Below are 21,206 nucleotides of genomic sequence, written 5' to 3'. Positions count from 1 at the left end.
TTCGGAGCTAAAGTGTCTTTCTTCCCACAGGCTTACAGATTCAATGCTGTTCCCAGCTGCTGATGCTGTTTTGGAAAGTGGTGGGGCCTAGTCAGCAGACATAAATACTGGAGTGGCACTGAAGGATGAGGGTGTTATCCTGGTTTCTAGTTTGCTTCCTGATCTTCTGAAATGTGGGTCTCAGCTTCTTCTAAAGATACTTTAGTATGGACAGAGCCAACCCGGCTACCATGTCTCTCTATTGCAAGGACTAGTTGATATTCCCTCAGACTATTCACCAAAATAAACTTCTCCTTCCTTGAGATGCTTCTATCAGCTGACTGTCACAGGAGTCAGAAAAAGAACCCAGGAGGTTTTTGTTGTTTGTTTTGTTTTCTAATTTATTATTAATTTTTTTTATCCTTTAATCCTTTTTTTTACAGTCCAGACTTTATACTGTTGCGCGCACTCAACAGGCCAGGAAGAACGACGCTGCTACAGGATCCTTCTGCACACATTTATTCAGTCCTGTTTCTTCTTTCTCCATATATCTCCCTTGTTTATATCTCCCTTGTTTATATCTCCCCTGTTTATATCTCCCCTGTTTATATCTCCCAATAATAACAATCCTCTCTCGAATAATAATCCTCCCTCTAACCCGGGCCTCTCACTCTTATATACTCTCAGTTCTCATCCATGCACAGCAGGCCACGCCACCTCACCAGGCACGCAGCTTCAGCTAATCAGGGCAGCAGGGGCAAATCTCCACCAAATTGGATTCACCTGTATCCTGGTACACCTGCGCAGCACTCAAGATGTTTGTGTCTTATATGAGGAAGTCAGGTGCAAGTCATATGACTTAGCTACAGTCTCTGGCGCCTTTGGGACTGCCGCCACACCCACTCCCCACAATTCCCCCTTTTTTCTTTTTTGGCAGAGAGAATGTCTGTAGATAGCCCCCCGCAGCCATGCCCCTTACCCGTCCTTGGGTGACAAACAGCATTGGTTTGATCCCTGTCTTAGGTTGGTGACATGCCCAGGGAGTCTTATCACTGACTACCTCTCAATCATGCCAAGCCACACCTGGGGAGATTGTGTTTTGCTTGTGGCAGGTGCATCAAAAGGCCAGGATGTTGATTAATCTATGGCCAGATCTTAATTGCTGCAAGCAAGCCTCATGGGTGAAGGTAGAGGTCTGATCCCCAGTGTGCAAGCATAGGGGCCCTACACAAAACCATCCCTTAGGCTCATCACCCAGAGAGGTCTTGGCCAGCTCCCGTGTCGTTTTTCCTAGGGGAAGGGAACTAGGACACTGAACCTTCATGCAATCAGACGTGCCTTCCACAGGATGCCAACAGCAAGCTATCCTCTGTGCAGTGCTTAGCCTCGCACCCCACGGCATAACGCAGCATAATTTCTTTTAGAGCGGCAAACCGAATCTGAGGAGATTGTCCCGCCTCCACTGCAGCAAAAGCCTACGCTACCATGGCGAAAGTGCGGGCCGCACACTCTGCACCTAACACATGTGCCAAACACAAAACACACACACACTATAACAAGCATACATCCCAGGGCTCTCATCCCCGCTCATCTTCCCTGAAGCAAGGGATAGATAGCCAGAGGGGCTATATCTTTAAGGGGAATTCAGGGATCAAAAAGCGTGGAAAAATTTGAACGTCATGTCGAGCTGGTATCGGCTTCTGGAACACCGAAAGGATCTCCCATCTCGGCTCCATCCTTTGTGCTTGTGGGATCATCCACCACATCCACAGGGGCAACTGGATCAGGAGCCTCATTCTTGTAGCGTCTCACCAATCTCTCCAGCACCCAAAGAGGTTCCATCTGGTCCTGTGGAAACACACAAACAGACCCTCTCGCCCACGTCAACACCTGATCTGGTTGATCCTCTCCAAATCTCCGGACAGAAGGTCCACCTACAGGTGGATGCTGAGGAGGCATAGGGAAAGGACGCAGAAGCTAATTCGCCTTCCTCCTCTGCCTCAGCTCTTTTATTTTGTCCTTTCTGTCCACCTGATAACACTGTGTCTCCTTTCTTTTTCCTTTTTCTTTTTAAGCCCTTCTCCTCTTCCGACATATTTTCTTGTTGCTCTATAAGGATTTTCTGACCTGTCTTGACTGTCTCTACACACAGTTTCAAACAGTAACAGAGTCCATATATCAGAACAAAAAAGACCAAAACTATCAGACCTACCCACAAAGGGCCAATGGGAGAAAAAAGCATAACTACACAGCGAGGATCTCTTGATCACTACACTGAGGTTATCATAGTTCCTTAACTTGTCCCAAAACCAGGAACCTTAACTTGTCCCAAAGCCAGGAACCTTATCGTTACTTTGTGCCTCCTTCCTGGCAACTTTATACTTGCCTCAATTTTATCCGAGGTCCTTCCCAAACCCCTGGGGTCGCAAGTTTCACTTACCGTGAACTTACCCTGCCTGCAACCACTGACTGCTGAAAGTTCTGAACTCAGTGGGGGAGTCGGGTCCCCGTACGGGCCACCATTTGTTGCTTCCACTCTCGACCAGCAAGAACGACGTGACCACCAGTCCTTCTAACAGCAGTTTATTCAGTCTTCATCTTTCTTCTTCCTGTTCATCAGTACCTTTCCCCAGCTGAAGAGTTCTGAATCCACACCGGATCCTTCTCAACAGTCTGTTTCACGGGAACTTTTATTAACCCCTTCTTCCCCGTTATGCAGTTCTGAATCCTCCCTGTAGCAGGGGGTCTTCCCTCTTGCCTGAAGATGTTTCTCGTCCCGGGTTTCAGCACCAACTGTTGCGCGCACTCAACAGGCCAGGAAGAACGACGCTGCTACAGGATCCTTCTGCACACATTTATTCAGTCCTGTTTCTTCTTTCTCCATATATCTCCCTTGTTTATATCTCCCTTGTTTATATCTCCCCTGTTTATATCTCCCCTGTTTATATCTCCCAATAATAACAATCCTCTCTCGAATAATAATCCTCCCTCTAACCCGGGCCTCTCACTCTTATATACTCTCAGTTCTCATCCATGCACAGCAGGCCACGCCACCTCACCAGGCACGCAGCTTCAGCTAATCAGGGCAGCAGGGGCAAATCTCCACCAAATTGGATTCACCTGTATCCTGGTACACCTGCGCAGCACTCAAGATGTTTGTGTCTTATATGAGGAAGTCAGGTGCAAGTCATATGACTTAGCTACAGTCTCTGGCGCCTTTGGGACTGCCGCCACACCCACTCCCCACATTATACCACTCCTGCTCTGCCCTCTGCCCTACCCTGACTGCTCCCCATTCCATACTTCCTCCCCCTACCCCCCAATCCCATCTCCAAGAGGATACCCTCACTCTCCAACTCCCACACCAGGCCTTCCCATTCCCTCGGGCCTCAATTCTCTTGAGGGTTAGATGCATCTTCTCTCACTGAGGCCAGAGCAGACAGTCCTCTGCTGCATATGTGTTGGGGTATCTCATATCAGCTGGTGTATGCTGCCTGGTTTGTGGCTCCGTGTCTAAGAGATCTCAAGAGTCCAGGTGAGTTGAGACTGCTGGTCTTCCCATGGGGTCGCCCTCCCCCTCAGCTTCTTCCAGCTTTTCCCCAATTCAACCACAGGGGTCCCAACTTCTGTCCATTGGTTGGGTGCTAGTGTCTGTGTCTGCATCTGACTTTTTCAGTTGCTTGTGGGCGAGTAGTACATTGAGGAATTAAACAAGACAATAGTCAAGGAACAATTAAGACAATAAACACAAAGTCCCATGTTCACTCTGGTGATGGTTGTTTCTAAGTATGATCAAGCCTACTTCTTTGTCCTACCCTAAAACCAGATTCTTACTTTCTTGTCCTTGACCAACGTCAAGTTCCTGTTCCTGCTTGAACTTACTTCTCTGTCATGCCCTCGTGTCAGATTCGTGCCTGGACTTACTTCTTTGTCATGGCCTGATGTCAGATTCCTGCCAAGCAGCCCATTTCCTTGTCCTTGGCCAATGTCAGATTCCTGCCAAGTGGGAAAAGGCTCTCCACACCTGTCTTTGGGGTGGGGCAGGGGAGTTGCACAGACCTGTTAGCAATGGGGAAGCAATGGAGGCTCTTGACTAGAACTGCACTGCTCTAGTCCAAGTTGGAACTATTAAGGAGACAATAGAATGAGCAGTAGATGAGAATAGGAGATACTTGGGCAAAGAAGCCAAGTTAGGAAGGAAACAAAATCCCATAGTCATGTACTGATGACTTCAACAGAGAGGCAGAGGAGGCTATGAGAGGCTCTAAGAGGATTGGAATGAGTGTTTTGCCAAGGCTGTTATGGCACAAGAGATGAATATGTACTAGAAATTCCTACCTTATTTCTGGTTTCCTAGAAGTTGTGATAGGAAAACTAATAAGCAAATCAGGAGAGTCAGCCTATATTACAGGTATTGTTCAGTGCCTGGAAAACATTGAAAAACTGTGGGTCCTAGGCTACAAAATCTACCCCTTTGTAGCAATAATAGTTATGGACTTGAACAAGTTTGCTGAGGGAGATGGTGAGGAAAGAGGATGGGGAAGGAAAGAACTGGAGAATCTTCCCAAATCTCAAACCCACTGAAAGGGATTCATACCTTTCTTCTGTTTAGAATTATGGCAATGTAGACTACTCATACTGGCCCTTATATTTGTTGCTGTGTGTGTGTGTGTGTGTGTGTGTGTGTGTGTACGTGTGTTTGTGTGTGTGATCCTATGTGTATTTCTAATATCTCCCTAGCTTGACACTATTTTCAGTCACTTGAAAACAGACATGTTTTTGAAGTGGAAGAAAAATGAATTGTATTCATGACTGTTTTTTAGTCATTTTGATTATTTGGTAGTTGTGGCTTTGCACCCCTCATAGGACATAGGTGTAGACAACAGTTGGGGAGCTTGATGGCTCTTTGATCTGGAAAGTACTGAGGACAAAAGAGGATATTGGAAAGTAAACAGAGAGACCAATGACCAGGTTTTTTTTTCTATGTTTTTTTAAATATTTATTTATTTATTTTATGTATATGAGTACACTATCACTGTCTTCAGACACACCAGAAAAGGGCATCAGATCCCCATTACAGATAGTTGTGAGCCAGCATGTGGTTGCTAGGAATTGAACGCAGGACCTCTGGGAGAGCACTCCTGAGCCATCTCTCCAGCCTGTCCAGAGGTAGTTTTGTACTAGAAGTTTGAAACAAGATTCTTTAGTGAGATGAGATGAACAATTTGAGACTCAAACAACTATTTTGAAAGAATATTTATTAAAAACTCATTGCTGCCAATAATTATCATATACTTACTGAATAATGTTTGCTGGATATATACCAAATACTATCTGTCCTAACTGGACATTATATTGTATTAAACTGAGAAAGGAAAAAAAAATCTACTTAGCTCCAGGGACTAGTATTGCTGCACAATACTAAAATAGCTGCCACTTTCAAATTGTTATAGCAAATTAATCTTAATAGTGACTAATTAACAGAACTATGTCTGAGTCTCTGTAATCTGATCCCAGAGCAATGAGGATTGACTGAGAATAAGGGAAACTTCTGTTTCTGATTCTGTCCCTCTAATTCTTGCCCTAAACAAGTGACTTCTGTTGTGTAAGAAAATGATTCTAGATGATTCAAAAGCTCATGCTATTTGAACTGCAAGGCTTTTGCTCAATATTTCACAACAGAACTAATGTAAAAAATACAAAAATATAAGGCTCACTTTTTTATTTCCCTGCAAATTTACCTGCAAAGGAACATTAAGTTCTACTAGAGGTACCCACATTTCTTAAAAACAACAGTCTAGAATGTTGGCGATTTATTATGACTGTGGCCAAGGGTGCAACTCAGTAGTGTAGACAGCCAGGCAGGATGATTTTACTTTGTTGAAAAATGTGCTTTACATAAAGAAAACTGTCTGAATTAAGTAGATTTGGACTTGCTAAGTATCTTTGCCTCACTTTTAGTTTCTTTTTCTTTAAAAAGTTATCACCCATAGTTTTAAAAATTAACATGTTTAAGGCACTCACTCTGATTATAGAAGTCTGAGAAGATTGACTGTTTGCTTATTTTGAATGTTTGACAAAAAATAGGACATTTGCCTTAACAACACCAAAAGTGAAGGGGTTTGGGGGGAATTTTGAATGTTGATTATCCTAAAACTTTATTATAAAAAATTTCAAATTCATTTAAAATTTTATATAGTAAAATTTCTTCTTCTGGGGTATATAACTTGCTACAATTGATAAACAATGTTAAATGTTTCTTTCTATGCCACTTCCTTAGGTAGGGTGTCTATTGCTGCGATAAACCACGACTGAATTACATAGACTGAATTATAGTCCACCGAGGGAAGCTAAGGCAGGAACTCAAACTGGTTAGGAACATGAAGGCAATAGCTGATGCAGAGGCCATGGAGGAGTATTGCTTAAAGTCTTAGTCTTCATGATTTTCTCAGTTTGCTTTCCTAAATCATCAAGGACCACCGAGCCATAGGTAGTGCCATCCACCATGGCTTGGATCTTCCCACATCAATCGCTAATTATGAAAATGCCCTACAAGCTTACCTACAGCCTGATCTCATGCCAGCATTTTCTCAATTGAGACTTCGTCCTCTGAGATGACTCCAGCTTGTGTCAAGTTGACATGAAATTAGCCAATAGAGCCACCAAAGATTTTCCTTGAAAATGTACTGTCCCGTTGGGTTCAGACCATCACCATACCTACCCTCGATCTCTAGCAACCTCTGATCCATTCTCTGTCATTATACTATTGACTTTTCTAAAATCCCATCTGAACTGAAGACAATAGTCTGGCTTTTTCACTAAGCACAATGTACTTAAGATTCACCCATATGTACCTGAAGAACAGTCAATGTTCTTTCCCTTGTAATAAACTACCCATTTTCCAAAATGGTTGCACCATTTTACATTTGATGGTTTGAGTTTCTCTGCAACCCCAGCATTTGGTAATTTAGTACTGTTAGATTTTTTTTGATTTTAGTTGTCTTAGAGCACTGGTTCTCAACCTTTCTAATGCTGCAACCCTTTAATACAGTTCCTCATGTTGTACTGATACCTGTGGTGGTTTGAATCTGTATGGCCTCATGTGTTTAAATGTGTGGCCATAGGGAGTGACACTCTTAAAAAGTATAGCCTTCTTGGAGAAAGTGTGGCCTTGTTAGATAAGTGTGTCACTGTAGAGGCAGGACCTTTAGGTCATATATCTCAAGGTATGCAGTGTGTCAGTCTTTTGCTGTCTGAGGATCAAGATGTAGAACTCTCAGCTTCTTCTCCAGCACCATGTCTGCCATGCTTCTCACTGTGATAATAATGGACTAAACCTCTGAAACTGTAAGCCAGCCCCAATTAACTGTTTTCCTTATTATTAGTTGCCTTGGTTATGGTGTCACAGCAATAAAACCCTAAGACAATCCCCAGCCATAAATGTATTTCTTTGGTACTTCAAAACTATAATTTTGCTAGTTATAAACCATAATGAAAATATCTGCTATATAGAATATATGATATTCGGCCCCAAAGAAGTTGTAACTCAGAAGTTGAGATCTACTATCATAGAGGATAGTGAAATAATTTTGACTTGAATCTGGCTTGATACTTGGCCCAATTAGCTCCTGTAGATAGTAAATCATATATCCTAGCTTGATGTGGAAATAGGCTATAACCTAAACTAAGAGTATACCTTTGTCAGTGTCTTTGGAGTGGGTGTGGGAGATGCTGCATAGTTTTATGTCAGCTTTGTATAAGCTAGAGTTTCTGAAAGGAGTGAACCTCAATTGATAAAATACCTCCATAAGACCTGGCTGTAGGGCATTTTCTTAATTAGTGATTGATCTAGCTCATTGTGACTGGTGCTATCATTGGGTTGGTGATCCTGGGTTCTGTAAGGAAGCAGACTGAGCAGGCCATAAAGAGTGGGGCAATAAGTAGCATCCTCCATGACCTCTGCATCAGCTCCTCCCTCCAGGTTTGAGTTCTTGTCCTGACTTTGTACAATGATGAACAGTGGCATAGAAGTGTAAATCAAATAAACCCTTTCCTACCAAAGTTGTTTTGGCCACAGTGTTTCATCACAGCAATAGTAACCCTACCCAAGAGAGATGGTCCTATTTGTTTATTTGGGGACAGTCTTCCCATGCAGCCCAGGTATGCCTCAAGTTACCATTTCTCCTACTTCAGCTTCCTTAAAGATGATCTTCCAGGTCTGTACCATACGGCCAGGATAAGAGGCTCTCAAACAATTAAATCTCAGCCAGTCACATTTATATTTCACTCAATCATAGGCCACAAAAGGTAACTGTCTTTGAACAGTCAGGTTGTTCCTGTTTCTCATTATTCTTCATCTCTTATCTCTATTTTTTTTTCTTAAAAACACTAGTTATTTTGAAAAGCCTTCCCAGTAACCTGTGAATAAAGACTGTTCTTTTGCAAATCAGTATCTGATACCAGTTAGATGGTGACAGCCTTGCTAATATGCAAGAATAAGGTCTTCCATGAGGTTATTTCTTTACAAATATTATTACTTTGGCTATGAATGTCACCTGCACCTGTGGTGAATGCCACTCAACCATCTTTGGAATAGTGTGTGTTTCTATAGCCCCTTTTCTTGGCCAAGTATACTATGTTAGTTGAACTGGTTTCAGTTTTTCTTTTAAGAATAGTAATGTCTCAATTGTGGCCTTAATTTGCATTTCCCCAGTGACTAATGCTACAGAGCTGGTTTCATGTGCTAACTTACCATGTGTATCTAGTTTGTCAAAGTCTTCACATCTTTTGTCCTTTTGAAAAAAAATTGGGAATTGGATTACTTTCATTTTTTAAGCTTTGTTTTACACACACACACACACACACACACACACACACACACACACACACACACAGAGAGAGAGAGAGAGAGAGAGAGAGAGACAGAGACAGAGACAGACAGAGACAGACAGAGAGAGAGAGAGAGAGAGAGAGAGAGAGAGAGAGAAATAGAGATAGAGATAGACATAGAGATAGAGATAGAGATAGAGATAGAGATAGAGATAGAGATAGAGATAGAGACACTTCCTTGTTAGTAGATGTCTTGTCAACATTTGCCCTGGGCCCATGTCTTCCCTTTTTTATTCTCTTAAAATTCTCTTTGGCAAAGCAACCTTGCTTATAATTCTGATGAGTTCCAATTTATCATTTTTTTCCTGTTACAGAAATGTTGATGGTATGTTCAAGAACTTTGCTTACATCAAGGTCACCAAGGTTTTCTTATGCATGCTTTCCCTCAAGTCTTAGAACTTCCCAATGGTATTTAACTCCATTGCCCATTCATTTCTGTCTGAGGGAATCTCTGGCTTCACTTTCTGGCATTTGGAGTTGAACTGTCCGCTAAAAAGACAGTCCCCCAACTGAATTACCTTTGCACCTGTGGCAAAAATCAATTGACTAATATCTGTGGAGGCCTATTTTTGGCGTCCATGCTCTGTATTACCCTATGTGTCTATCTTTGTCAGTACTGTGTTATCATGTTTAACGTAGCTTTACAGTAGAATTAGCCCTTGAACATCAGGGCTAGGAGGAAATTCTGTAAGGTACGTTAACCAATTTTCTTTTCAATATTCTTACCTAAGCAAAAGAATTGTTTCTCAAACATTACTCTGTCTTCTAAGCTCAACTTAGATATTGATTGTAAACCTAGAATAAATGGTATCTATACCTTTTTTTAACCCCTTTATTGGATAGAGTGAGACCTCAGTCCACGTGGCATTTATCTGGTGTTTTCACAAATTAATGGCAAAAATAAATAAATAAATAAATAAATAAATAAAAGTAAATAAATTACAAGAAAACCATCTACTAAACCCCCATCTGTGAAACATCCCTTGCAGGCCCCTGGATTCTGCCTAAGCATCCAGATTGTGGTAATACCTTACCAGCCATTAATAACCAGCTTCCTGTCTGGTGGAGTGACAGGTGGTAAGGACCTAACTCTTATGACTGACTCATCCTATTTAAGCCTTTTGAGGAGTGATACTTCCGTAAGAGTAAAGCTAAATGATATCTGATTGGGAGAATTTTCTTATAAAAGTAGTTTGATTTCTAGTGCCTCAAAAATTGAACTTTTTGTCTTTTTAGCAGATATGCTTCAATTTCCAGTCTGTGCGTGAGCCCAGTGAATAGATAAATGTTATTTTCATCAAGTTTTTGTACCAGCTGTTATTTTCCCCTAAAAAGCAAATAAGTATTACAACTTCTTAAAAAAGAAAACAAGATTTTTGCATTACTATTTTGTTGTTGTTTGTTGTTTTGATATTTTCCCCAAAGTCACCACTCAAGTTGTGGCCTGTTACTCACAGAGATGGTGGGAGAATTCTAAATGCTTCAGATACATCTGTACACCTCGAAGGCAGAGCCTCTGTCTGGCTGCTGAATCCAATTCCTGCTTCATTTTGTGTTTGTCATTTTCTTGGCTCTGATAGGCTTAGGGACTTTAAAAGACAGAGTATATGTTTTGGATTGAAATCTTTATCATTAGAAGATAAAATATTATAAATGCATCATAAAGAACCATATTGAAATATTACGTGTTAAAATGTTGGTCAGAAAAGATGTACTTAAAATTTTTCATTGCAAAAATCATGTTTCTTACTTTAGGAAAGATGAAAAGCATGCAAAGGAAAGAGACTGTGGTTCAGCTTAGAGACAGGGCACACATTGAGCTCACTTGTTACTAGCTGTCTCATAGAAGTTGGACAAGATTTCCTTAACGTCTCTATAGAAGTCTTTGGTACGTAAAGAGCCATATCCTCAGATAAAAGGAAATTAAATTGCAACTGAATTGTTTCTAATACTGAGAAGCACTGGCTTCCTGTGGCCAATTAAATTCCTGTTGGAAATTCAACATTTTATAATGCTTGGCGATAAATTATTTTTGGCTTTGGATTGGTGACACCCTAGGGCAGAAGTTCAAAGACCTTACTATACATTATGGATCACCTGGGAGCTTGTTAAAATTTAGATCTCTGGGTCCCAGTGCTTAGAGATTTAGCAGGTCTGGGAAATAGCCAATAATCTGCATTTTAATAACCTTGTTTGCAGCCCTTTTTGTCATTTTTCACAAGGTTGCCACATTTTCCAAACAAATTCTTTTTCTCTTACTGAACATTAAAAGTAGTATTTGTGAGACTTAATGATGGAACATCAAGGCTTACCTGTAACTAATTTAGAATTCCTGGGTGTAAACTAAGACATAGTATTCAATGAGTATTTAATACACAGACTTTGGCTAGACTTCTTTCAATTAGAAGTTATTAGTTGCACAATTTCCATTTTCAGGTTATCTGTGCACTTGCAGATAGTATCAGATAAGGGTGGAGCCCAGGCATTGGTACCTAGGGAATTTCACAAAGTTCTTTTATAATCATTTATTGCCTACTGTGCCCTTAATGATCTTACTCAGGATCCCATTAGGTTAGCTGTGAATTTACTAATTGGTCCCCTGATAGTAGCCAGAGGGTGTCAAACCCTTTTGCTCCATCCCATAATGGTCATGCCAGGGACAAGACAGAAGTTGCTGGTTTCAACCCTGTTTCCTTTCTAAGGATAAGGCACACTGCTTTCTACAGTACAACAGGAATCTCTCACTTTGGAATGTACCCATGACCTACTTTTAAAAGTAATTTAAAGATGTTGCCAAACTCAGTCAAAGATTAGACTACCCACTAGCTATTCTGAAGTATTAGAGTGACATTAATGCTATCTGCTACATCAACAGCTTTAATACATTTTGAACAGGGTTTTCTCCTACCTCTGTTGATTCTTAGACTAGATGAAACGTGTCTAGTGTCTGGACTCAAAGCAGTTGTACAAACAAACTCATGCAAGTTGTTTCTGTACATATACAACAAATGTTTGTTTGGATATAATGTATCTCCTTGAAGAATACTTGGTTGTAACCTTCATCTCTAGCTAGTAAACCAATAACTGAGAAGTGGCTGGATTATGAGAACTCTGATTTTATCTGTAAAGAAAATACCTTCTGTATTGTATGGATGCATCATCTGTCAATTAAAAACCTTTGACTTATGGCTTAGGCAAGAAATAGAGGTGGGACATCCAGGAGAAGGAAGAATTCTGTGATAGAGGAAGGCAGGGATATTGGGCCAGAAGATGCAATGAGATGGAGGCATGGTACCTGAGCAAAGTAACCAGCCATATGACAGAATGTAGATTTAAACAAACGGGTTATCTTAAGTTATGAATCTAGTAAGAGAAGAGCCTAGCTATATGGCTAAGGTATCTATAAATATATTTTGAGTCTGAATTTTTTTCTGGGAGCATGAAGCTGGGAAGAAAAACTGGGCCTAACTTTAGCATTGTCTGTGGTTTTATAATTTGATGCCAGTATTGAGAAGTAGTGGAGATATTAGGAAATAGCTACTGGGGTTATTCACTGAGAAGATATACTTTGTCCCAGGCCTTCCACATTGGTCCCTTTTCTACGGTGTTGCATCCTCTCCCACATGTACCCATTGCCAGTAGAACATAGATTAAAACTCCTGAAGCATGAACCAAAATAAATCATTCCTTTTTCGAATTATTTCTGTCTCAATGGTAATGGTTGACAAATCAGGGCTGGAAAGATGGGTCAGTTATTAAGAGTGCTGGATACTCTCATACATGGTACCTCACAAAGATTTGTAGCTATATTTTTAGGGGCTCTCACATCCTCTTCTGACCTTCATTAGCACTGTATAAATGTAGTAGTATACAAACATACATGAGGGTAAGGCATTCATACACATAAAATTAAAATAAAATAAAATATTTTTTAAAATAGCTGACAAACCTAAAAGGTAATTAGATTTGCTGACCTTGTATTTATATTCATAATTCCTCAGATGAGAATCCTAAGAAACTTTCCCTTGTTGAAATGAATCTAGTGCTTGTGGTTCATGTATAAATACTTGACCTAATAAAATATTTCTGGAGTTTTGGAATCCTCAGTTTGCACCATTTAACAGTCTTTTGGATTGTGACCTGGAGGAGTTCTGCTTCTGCCAAGGACTCATTCCTAATTACTCCAGCAAGACTGTGCTGCCTTGACTTTAATTGGTTCAGTGTGTTTCTGAGTGATTGATCTCATCTATTCTATTTGTGCTGGTGTCTTTAATATCAATCCGTCTGCATTTTCTAGAGCTGTTCACCTACAGCTGTAGCTTTGTTTAGTAGAAATTCTGTAGCTGCAGATATTGTGCAGAGTGCTTCTGCCCTGGGAAGATAGGCTGAAGGACCCCGGAAAGATAGGCTGAGGGCTCTGGAACGATAGGCTGAAGAGCCACCACAACCGATAGCTTAATCTAGGCACCAATGAGCCTGTGTGTGATACAGGATCTGCTGCTTCATTGTCTGATTGGGCTAAGTAAATGGATAAGACTCAATTCATCACAAGAAAGTGGAGGTGACAATAGTACTTATGTCATGGGGTAAAGCATTAAATGACTTAACGTACGCAAAAGCTCTTAGAACAACTGAGTAGTATTGGTGAAATAGATACCATTGCCAAAGCTTGTCCTAAGATTCTGAGCAAATTGATTTGGAGTGGGGCTTAGGCATCGATGTTTTATAAAAACTCTAACATGGTTTTCCTGTGCAGTTAGGATTGAGTCACTAGACTATGTGAGTTTCAAAGTCTAGGCTAATAGATACTATCATGGATTTATATACTTACGTCTTATCTCTTCACTTTGTTCAATTTAGAGCTGTTTGTGTTATTAACTTCTGTTTGGAAAGCATCCTAGGAAGGCAAGACACATTAACAACAAATGCACACTAGCTATACTTTATAATGGTAGATTCTTCATTACTCTTTCTTAATGCACACACACATACACATATGATTGGGTTGGTGAGTACATGTGTATATACACGTATGTTGATGCTGGAGGATAACCTTGAGTATCATAAGAGATTCATCTTATTCATGTCCTTTGTGTCAGGGTCTCCTATTAGCCAGTTCTCAAAAGTTAGGCTAGTATTGTGTGATAAAACATTTCCTTCGGAGACAAAACACACACATCTACTCACTCCAGACAGGGATCCCATGACAGTCTAAAGTACTTATTACACAAAAGTCCAACACAGTGAATCAATGTGTCTTATTGGGATTATTTACAGGAACACAAATAATTCAAAGACAGCTGCATCACCAAAGCCCACAAAGCTGGGAACCTTGGAGCACTCTGCACAGCTTGCAGGTAGGTCAATAAGTTGGAGAGTGTCCTATCCAGGCACCCCTGCTGGTCTAAACCTCTTCCACACAGCTGGTAGTTTCTGCCTCTTCCACAAAGCAGGTGTGGTCTCAGAGTCCTCTTTGAAGCTCAGCTTCCTTCTGTCTTAAGGGAGACTCTCAGCTTTTATTTTTTACTCTGGTAGAAAGGGGCCCAGCAAATCTGGTCAAGTTCAAGGATGTTTCAAAGCTTCTCTGGAAGCTTCCCTGTAGGATGGAATGTTTTCATCTTAGAAGAAACTTACGCCACAGCTAGATTGGCTGCCCAGTGAACGTCCCTGGATCCTTATGCCTCTGTTTCCTAAGCACTGATTTTATAGACATTCTTTCATGTGGGATCTGGTAGGACTCACATCCATGTGCTTTCCTGGTAAAGTACTCACTGAGACATCCTCCCAGCCCAGATCATATTCTCTCTCTCTTTCTCTCCCCCCCCCCCCCTTCCTCCTCAGCCTCCCTCAGCCTTGAAGCAGGTGATTCAGACTTTGCTGCCACTGAATAAGAGATCACCTGGGGTGTAGCCTTCCTACTTAGATGGCTATATTGTTATGTCAACTACTGCTCCCCTTCTCTGAGACTCTGCTACCTGCTGAGAGACCCTTGAGACTTTCCGGAGACGCATCCTATTCTGCACGTCTACAGGCTGGTTCCAGGCACTAAGAATGGATTGGCAGGGGATGGGCCTCCCCTCTTTATAAGCAAGACTCTTAGTAAACTTTGGGGCCTTGATCAGAGAAAAATTTGTCTAGTTTCTTTCAGCCCCAGCCTGCCCTTCAGGAGTACCGGTTCATGTAAGCTGCGGGCTCTCTCTCTCTCTCTCTCTCTCTCTCTCTCTCTCTCTCTCTCTCTCTCTCTCTCTCTCCCCCTCCCTCCCTCCCTCCCTCCCTCCCTCCTCCTTCTCTCTCTCCTCCTTGTCCTCTTCCTCCTCCTCCTCTTCCTTTTCCTGTTTTTCTTAAGTCATGGTCTCACTTTGTAGCCCTGGCTAATTAACAGAGATCTGCCTACCTCTACCTCCTGAGTGCTGGCTGCAAAGGTGTGCACCACCATAGCTGGCCCCAGCCCAGATTCTTAATGATTTTAATTCAAGCAGATTTTCAAGCCTAAAGCATGATAAGTGTTCTTTAGCTATTTTAGCTCACTGACCAATAGCATCATATGGAAATTCATAGCCTCACAATAAATATGACTTGGTTGTTAAATTCAGGGTATACACACTCATGTAGAACAGTCAAACATATTCATTGCATATTTGATGCCTGGTGAGTTATAATGAGTTGGACTACCAGGCCATTACTTAATTATGCTCTTGAATGAATTAACACTTCTCAAATGTGAGAAAAGCATACCTAGCTTTATCACTTCTTTCAGTGAATTGGTTGGAACATCCAAAATATTGCAGTACAGTTCTGAAAAAGTTCAAGTGTGGCTCATATTAAAGAATCATGGAGTTTATAAGTATATAAGTTTATATAACTTTGGGGCCCTACCATGTAATATTGATAATTTTTTAATAAAGTAAGAAGATGCAAATGAGTAGTGAGAAAGAAACTATAATTACCCACAATTTCATAACCTAAAAAGTTATCACCAAGAACATTATATATTGAGAGAGAGAAAACATGAAAAAGAGTGAGATTATATACACATATGCAAAAGGTTAGTCTATAGATGAAATTTTACAAGTATGCTATTAAGATATTTTCTCAGAGTATTGTTTATAAGGCAACATAACTTTTAACTTTTATCTTTAGTATGCTAGGTGACATCAACTCAAGATAAAGAATGCAAGCAATAGGAGTATTGATATTGCTCAGGGCAGAAAGACAGGGTTATGAAGAATGATGTATATCATTTTAGAGTATCATTTTACCAATAAATTATTTCTGGTATTGTTGAAAATGTGGGAATAAAATGTATGGATAAATATAGGATCTTAAAAGTACTTCAGAGAGAATTAGTTTAAGTTCACTGTTGCCTTTTTCAGAGTACCTGAATGTATAATACTCATTCATGTAATTATATGAATGAATTCAAGAAATGCTAAATATATAAAGACTATAACTATAGTCCCTGATATGGTTTGAATGTATTTCTCGAAGTTCATGTGTAGGAAGCTAGTTCCTCAGTACAAAGTAGTGGTACCTGTAACCATGAACATATACATTCTTATTTCTTATAAATCAGTCAGTCTCAAGCCTTAGCGTGATGGTACACACCTGTAATCTCAGCATTTGGGAGGCAGAAGCAGAAGGATTAGGAGTTCAAAGGGTCAGTCTTGGATATATAGTGAGCTAAGGACAGACTGGGCTCTATGGTTATGGTGGGCTATTGTACAATGCCCCAAACCAATTATCCATCCTCAGATATTCCTAGATAGCAATGCAAAAGGACTACTAAGACATTGCCTATAACCTTGGACATGAGGATTCCTGCTGTGTTCATACACATTCTTACAAGGTCTCACTCTGAAACTAAGTACTTGTACGACACATTGGCCTTATGTTTTAGGTACTTTTCTTATTGCTGTGACCAACTGCTTGACAGAAAGCAATGTAAAGGACTTGACTTGAGCTGTATGGTTTTAGATACCTGTTCATTGAGTCTTGGTTATCCTCGAAATTTCAGATAGGTCATGGGATGTTAAGGGTAATTTGTGCCATTAATTTTAAACTAAATAGAAAAGAATGTCTTTCTAGTTCAATGGCTGGTAACATTTTGAGAGCATAGGAGTTAGGGAGTGCCTACTTATAAATTTAAAGGTATGTTCCTGGCTGTCACACTTCCAGTATTTACTAGTGGGTTCCAAATATTTCTACTAGCCTGTTAGCAAATATAAGTTTTAGAAAGGTGTCTGGAATTTAGAAGACAGGAGAAGCCCTTGCTAAAAGTTCCATGTCTCTAGAGCTGAAATAATCCAGAAATCCTGAAATAATTGATAAATCACCTTATTTTACAGCAATAGATTGTTTAAGATAACTGGCCTGTAGAGATAAATGCACCAAATGATTTTAGGACATTATTTATAATGATAAAAATAGTAAAAAAAAATATCTGATTATCTATCTATCTATCACTGACTATATTCTATTTTATATTGCAAATTTAAATGATCAAGATGCTCAAGATATATTGAGTTAAAAAATAGATAATACTTCGAATAAAAGAAGTCAGACACAAGAAAATATATATGAACTAAATCTAAAACAACAACAACAACAACAACAACAACAACAAAACAACTCTAAACTTTGGAGCTGAAGATCAGCAGTTAAGAGCACTTACTACTCTTGGAGAAACCCTGGTTTGCTTCTTAGCACCTGCATTGTAGCTCACAACTGCTTGTAACTTCAGTTCTAGGGGATCCAATGCCCTCTAGCTTCCTGCATGCACATGTTACACAAAACTCCCACAGGTGTGCACATACATGCATACATACATACATGTAAAACAACTAAACAAGCCTTTAAAAAAAACTTAAAATCAAGAAATTATAGTGTTTATGGATGTATGTGTATATGTGGTAAAATTAAGAAGAATAAAATAATTGCTGACTCAACATGACTAGTGAAGGCCTTTGAGAAGTAGGCTGTACATGGCAGTAAGTAAGAGGTGGGATATGGAGCCTCTAAAGACTGGCAATGTTTTGCTGTTTAGTTTGTGTGGTGAAGTTAATTTACTTTGTTGGTCCCTTTGTTACCTGTGTACATGTTAGAGTTTACAGTGATAGCTATCTGAAAACACATTTCATAGCTTACATGAAATTTCACAAGAAGTCCACAAACACAGGAAGAGCTATGGATATTCATTACTATTTTTAGGTTGTACAAATGTGGCATAGGTGTTATTAGACGCGTTCTCACGACCGGCCAGGAAGAACACCACAGACCAGAATCTTCTGCGGCAAAGCTTTATTCTTACATCTTCAGGAACAGAGTGCAAGAAGCAAGAGAGCAAGAAGCAAGAGAGAGAGAAGCAAGAGAGAGAGAAAAGCAAGAGAGCGAAAAAGCAAGAGAGAGAGAAAACGAAACCCCGTCCCTCTTAAGGAGCATTCTCCTTCGCCTCGGACGTGTCACTCCCTGATTGGCTGCAGCCCATCGGCCGAGTTGACGTCACGGGGAAGGCAGAGCACAAGTAGTCATAAGATACCCTTGGCACATGCGCAGATTATTTGTTTACCACTTAGAACACAGCTGTCAGCGCCATCTTGTAACGGCGAATGTGGGCGCGGCTCCCAACATCTCCCCCTATCCTTTTAATAAGAGCAAATAGGCCACCCATATTAATGAGAGTGGAGATAGAGGTCAAATCCCCAGTGTGTAGGTAAAGGAGCCATGTACAGGATTAGCTCTTAGGCTCACAGGCTTTTACCCAGAGCAACCCTGACCTGCTCCCGTGTCGTTTTGCCTGGGGGAAGGGAACTAGGACACTGAACCTTCATGAAAGATGACATGTCTCCCTAGAATAGGCTCATATATGCCGCAGAGCCTTTCCATTGCAGTGCTTAGCCTTGCAACTCTCTCGGGCTGCTGAAGCACACTCACTCTATCCCGTGCAATGAGTCTAGCCTCATGGGATATAAGAGCTGAGTGGCCAGCGACCTATTGCCTAAGCATAGATAACCATATATCAGGGGGAGCTCCATGTTCTAGTCCTGCAAGCGCCTGGGCAATAACCACCTTGTCTCTCCTAGTTTAGGCCTTAAGCTTACAGACCAATCAAAGAAGCAACACTAATCCACAGCAAAGTGTATCTCCAAATAATATTAATCCCACCCATTTTTTAAAGAAAGAAAATGCTGAGGAGATCCAATTGGGTAATCCTTTGGTCAGGGACAGGTCCAAGCGCGTGGAGTTGACCTGAAGTCTCAATTCCCGAAGGATCTGTTCAAATTCAGCCATCCAATTCTGTAACATATACTGAAAAAGACTTTTTGACAAATTAGCTGTCCTAGTAAATTTAACATACTGAATGGAAATAACACACAATCCCGGAAACTTTTGTTCACATCCCAGCTGAGTTATTTGTCATAATACATCTAGTTGTATCTGGACAAGATCTATGAGTTGATTAACCAGCATGAGACCTCTCTGTATCTTGACATTAGCTGAGGCCTGTTCATCTATGACTGTAGTCACTGAGGCTGACAAAGTGTTAATGGTGTCAGTCATCTGGACCTGTCCAGACAGAGCCAAGGCTGTCTGAATTAAGGCCAAACCCAGTTCCTAGTTAGTGGTAAAAAAGCAGGAGAATACTTGAGCATTATACATCACCGTCATTGGGAGTGGGAATGTCGACATTATCCCCCAACGCTGCTCTCTCTTTATTATTGACGCCCTGGACATCACCAAGACGAGGGACATTAGTATTCCCTTGGTCAGTCTGGATTTTTCGGGTGAGTCTTTCTGGTATCCAAAATGGGTTGTTTTCATTCTGTGGGAAAACACAGATAGCTCCCCTGGATCTTATCAAGATAGGATCCGGGCCATACCATTTATTATCAAGGACATTTTTCCATTTAACCATCTCATTGGGCCTATCTGGCTCTGAACAATGACGTTCAGCCGCAGTATGGCCATGAGCATCAATATTTAAAAAATTGAGTGTAAAGAGTGCCAAAGACACCGACACTCTTGGTGCTCGGGGTACAGTCTCCTCAAAAGTTCCCCTCTTCTGTTTTATAAGATAGGCTTTGAGGGTGCGATGCGCACGCTCAACAATACCCTGTCCTTGAGGGTTGTATGGAAGTCCAGTCAGGTGGGTCACGTCCATCTGACGGCAGAACTGTTGGAATTTTTGAGACGTATAAGCTGGTCCATTATCAGTCTTAAGGAGTCTGGGTTTCCCCCAAGCACTCCATGCCTCAAGACAATGTTGAATCACATGTGAGGCTTTTTCTCCGGTTAACGGAGAAGCAAACATGATGCCAGAACATGTGTCAATGGACACATGGAGATATTGAAGTTTTCCAAAGGAAGAAACATGTGTAACATCCATTTGCCAGACCTGTAGAGGTCGAATACCGCGTGGATTAATTCCCACATGAGGAACTGGCAAGAACTCACAGCAGCTTTGACATTGAGTAACAATGTCACGGGCTTCTTTTCTTGTCAAGGAGAAACGACTGCGTAATGTTTCAGCCGTCACATGAAAATTGTTATGAAAATTTCTTGCAGCCTCTACCGGGGATGATAGGGCAGCAGCCACCACTTTAGTGGCCTTATCTGCCAAATCATTTCCCAGAGCCATGGGGCCAGGTAGGCCTGAATGGGCTCTAACATGAGTAATATAAACAGGAGATCTTCTAGATAACAAAACTAATTGTATCTGCTGAAAAATATTGGCAACTCTACTGGAAGGCTTAATCACTCCAGCCACTTCTAAAAGATTTACTGCATTAACCACATAATAGGAATCTGACACAATATTAAGGGGGTTTTAAAAAGGTTTTTAAAACTTCTAAGACCACTAAACATTCTACCACTTGAGGTGAATTTTCATTATACTGTTTGGATACCACTTTACCATTAGCCACATAGGCACCTATGCCAGTTTTTGATCCATCAGTATATACCACAATCCCATTTTTAAGTGGGTTTCTTACTGTTATTTGTGGAAACACAACAGATTGATTTTGGGCAAACTGTAAGATTGGATGCTTTGGATAATGGTTATCTATTTTTCCTGAAAAGGAGGTAACTAAAACTGCCCAATCATTAGATGTGGCTGCCAAGGTTTGAACCTGTGCAGCGGTATAAGGTACAATTAAAAGATATGGACTTTGCCCAAAGTGGGTGATTGCTGCTTTTAGACCTTTAAGGGCAAGCTGTGCAATTGCATCAGGATACCAATCTATTATTTTAGCTGGGGATACGTTTGGATGGATCCACAACAATGGCCCATTCTGCCACAAAACTGCAGTTGGCAATTGTGCTGTCTTAAAGACACACAA

General features: G+C 40.8%; 1 long non-coding RNA gene and 1 other non-coding gene across 3 annotated transcripts in view; one reads left to right on the top strand and one right to left on the bottom strand.

Moving 5' to 3' along the window:
• The window catches only part of 1700037F03Rik, a 53,505-nt gene that overhangs the window by 6,695 nt on the left and 25,604 nt on the right, over nucleotides 1-21,206 (top strand). The window contains exons 2-3 of one of the 2 annotated variants that reach the window (XR_873682.1): nucleotides 14,146-14,225; nucleotides 14,710-14,746. This is a non-coding gene — a long non-coding RNA (RIKEN cDNA 1700037F03 gene). Of the gene's footprint in view, nucleotides 1-14,145; nucleotides 14,226-14,709; nucleotides 14,747-21,206 lie in introns of those variants that run through there. The other variant, XR_873683.1, reaches the window with a different exon arrangement.
• On the bottom strand, nucleotides 8,409-8,529 carry Gm23012. The gene has a single exon (XR_003950721.1). It is a non-coding gene; the product is annotated as a small nucleolar RNA SNORA24 (small nucleolar RNA).

Source organism: Mus musculus, chromosome 13, assembly GCF_000001635.26.
Source record: "Mus musculus strain C57BL/6J chromosome 13, GRCm38.p6 C57BL/6J".
Lineage (NCBI taxonomy): Eukaryota > Metazoa > Chordata > Mammalia > Rodentia > Muridae > Mus > Mus musculus.
The sequence above is the reverse complement of the archived record's forward strand: the minus strand, read 5'-3'. Positions and strand labels throughout refer to the sequence as shown.